Source organism: Pteropus alecto, unplaced genomic scaffold (assembly GCF_000325575.1).
Source record: "Pteropus alecto unplaced genomic scaffold, ASM32557v1 scaffold7, whole genome shotgun sequence".
NCBI lineage: Eukaryota > Metazoa > Chordata > Mammalia > Chiroptera > Pteropodidae > Pteropus > Pteropus alecto.
The window spans coordinates 4,753,679-4,757,089 of NW_006494614.1; the positions used below are offsets into that span (position 1 = coordinate 4,753,679).

Genomic DNA, 3,411 nt, shown 5'->3' on the forward strand with positions numbered 1-3,411 from the left:
AACTACTTTTTTTTATTGTAGCAATTTCCTTGTTGCATTGTAGATTTTTTTTCTCTTTGTATTCATTTCGATACACTTTGTTGGGAAAAAATAGAATGAGCTGAGTTGCATTAGTCATGTTTTATCAGATATCTCTAACTTAAATTGTTTTACCTTGGACATAGGTGGTAAAGCCAACTAAGCCTAATTCCCATGAAGGCGAATTCACCTGAGACCAACTTGGCACAATGCCGTATTTCGATGGTGGTGAAGGGAGAGAAATTTAGAAATAAAGAAGGAAACATAACCCTACCATGTAATCCAGCAATCACACTTCTAGATATTTGCCCAATTGATTTAAAAATTTATGTATACACAAAATCTTTCAAGATGAATTGATAAATAAACCAGTATATCCATACAATAGATTATTATTTAATGATAAAAATATGAAAAAACATGGAGGAAACAAATATATGTTATATATGAAAGAAGCCATTCTGAAGTGTATAATGCCAATTATAGGACATTCTGGGAAAGACAAAACTATAGACAGTAAAAAGATTAGTGGTTGCCAGGGGTTTGGGAGTAGAAGGAAAGGGTTAAAGAATTGAAGTCCAGGGGATTTTTAGAATGATTAACCTATTCTATAGATACTCTACTAATAGTGGATACATGACATTATGCATTCATCAAAACATGTAGAACTTTATAGCACAAAGAATAAACTTTAATTTATGCAAAATTTAAAAAATAACAATTTAGGAGGCCAGTGTTCCCAGAAAGGAATGTAGACTGTGATGAGAGACTATAACTGTACTAGAAATATATACAACAGTCTCATTGAAGAGGTTGTCATGAAAAGGTGCTGACTAAGTAACTTTGGAAATGAGTTGAGCCTATAAGACTAAAGCAAAAGGAACCACGCATAAGCAATGTTCTAGAGTTGATGAAATTTTTCCCTAAGGGTATGAATTGACAGTTCTAATACTGCTATACAAGTTTACTGGATTTGGACAATTAAGTGAATGAATTGTTGTTAGAGTGGAAGTTTACAGATAATCAAGGGGAGGAGGCTAGAACAGTCCATGCAGTAGTAGTTCAGAGCTGGTGTCATCAGTAAGAACTCATGTTGAGTTTAATATAGATACAGATCACCCTATAAATACTTATAAATTGATTCTTCTTATTCATTATAGTTATGTTTCTATAAAGTTAATAAAAATGCTGAATAAGCACATGCTGAGCCACTGCTTTTAGGGGAAATACAGGAGTAGATTCTTGTTAGTCTCTGGTCACAATATTTTTTTTAAGCAATCAATACATAACTTGTTTTATGTGTATTTTTGTTTAAAGATATCTTAGTTTATATATATTGTTGATTCTTTAGCATTGAACCCAGAGTCAACAACACTATAACTCATGCCTGAATAAATCTTATCTAATATAAGTATTTTCTTCTTGAGGCACATCACAAACTTTCTTGAACTTAGAAACACTAGAAAGTGCTTCAGTGCTATACTTGGAGATTATTTTAAACAGAAAAATCACAAACATAACACACAAATTGTAAAAAATCAGGCACTAAATACACCATAAAAAGGATACTTGTTTACTTGATGAGAGCTGAAACAAGGAGGTAGAATGTCACCTTGTTTGAACTCAGCTGGGATATACATGTGAGATGACTCAAATATTTTATTGACTTGTCCATGTTTATAAATGACTGTGAAAGTACAGTGAGTATTGATTTTGGGGTTACAAATAAATATTAGCAAGTAGGAAAATTCACGAATATGAAATCCACAAAAAATGAGTATCTACTGTATGTGTATAAATGCAGAATAGTATGCACACATATATTTCTTTGTTCTGTCAGCTGAGACAGCCTAAAAGAAATGACACTGCTGTAGTAACAAGTGCACCTAGTGTTCAAGTCTTGGTTTCTAATAGAGTTCTCCAAAGACAGGAATCAGGCTTCCCTAGAGAAATGCTTGCTTCTAGGATTAGGCAGAAAATATACAAGATAAGCCTAGAGAATCTTGAAGTACCAGAAAGTAAGAAATTGGTAAAAAGAAATTTTAAAAATTAATTGATAAGAGTTTGTCAAAGGGGCATAGAAGCCAATTGAAAGAGCTTCCGATGACTAAATCTAGAAAAATTTAAACAACAAAATAAAGTATAAAATAAATATCTATGAATACATGCTGATATAAATAAAAGTTTGGGTAACTTAATAGATGGGGAGAAGAAACAAACATCCTATGCAGAAGAATTCCAGACAATTTACATAGATACTCTGCCCTCGCGCAATGAGCATAACTCCATATTCCTTAAGTGAAGGCTATGATTTTGACTTCGTTCCAGAGTTCAGTATGAAAAGGGGGAAAATAGAGTAACTTTACAGTGAAGAAATCACTACTCAGTCAAGTGATCAAATTTAACAACAGTGATAAATCATGTTGATTGCTTGTGCTCTTGATAAGATGTGACTAAAAGTGGCACAGTATCTCTGTGACCTTCCTATCCCAAACCTATAACTCATGTCTAATCATGAGAACAACATAAGACAAATTCCAATAGAAATACAAAATAGCTGACTAGTACTCCTCAAAATAGTGTCACTAAAAAGAAAAGACCAATAAATTGTCATAGCTAAAAAGAACCTAAGGGAACATGACAACTAAATGTAATGTGGAATTATGGGTAAGATCCTGGAACAGAAAAGATATATTAAGTAAGAACTAAAAAAAGTGAATAAACTGTCTATGGCCATGCCACCCTGAATAGCCCAATCTCGTCTGATCTCAGAAGCTAAGCAGAGTCAGGCCTGGTTAGTACTTGGATTGGAGACCACCTAGGAAGACCAGGTGCTGTAGGCATTAAAAAAAAAAAAAAGTGAATACACTTTAATTAATAATGATGTGTCACCCACAACTCATTAATTATAACAAATGTGTCAGACTAATGTAATATGTTAATAATGGGAGAATCTGGGTGTGCTCTGTGTTGGAAATCTGCACTATCTCTTAATTTCTGTAAATTTAAATTTGTTCTGGTGGAGAGAGTTTTTAAATTTTCTCTCACCTTATAAAATCGAATTTTTTTGTCAACTTCTGTGTTGCTTTATCTCCTTCAAACTTTCCTTCTTCTGGTACAGGTGGAATGTGAGAAATGCTAACATTAAGGAGGAAAGTCAAAAGAAGAGATGAAAGATATCAGTGTGTGTAACTCTGGTAGACCTAGCTGGGACTGATAGAAAAGCATAGGTGGAAACAATTCTCCCATGATGAAGCCAAGCCTGGCTTCACAATCATATATATGATTATACCAGACACTTTCTGAATCACATCATATCTCTTTGAAATCAACACGTAATTTATATCCAAAGAACGAGATATTTATTCAACTTATCATTCTTTAGAGAATAAA

The 3,411-nt window shown here is 33.1% G+C and overlaps 1 pseudogene; it reads left to right on the forward strand.

The window, feature by feature from the left end:
• Window positions 1-2,743: 2,743 nt before the first annotated feature.
• On the forward strand, window positions 2,744-2,861 carry LOC112475042 (annotated as a pseudogene).
• Window positions 2,862-3,411: the final 550 nt, after the last annotated feature.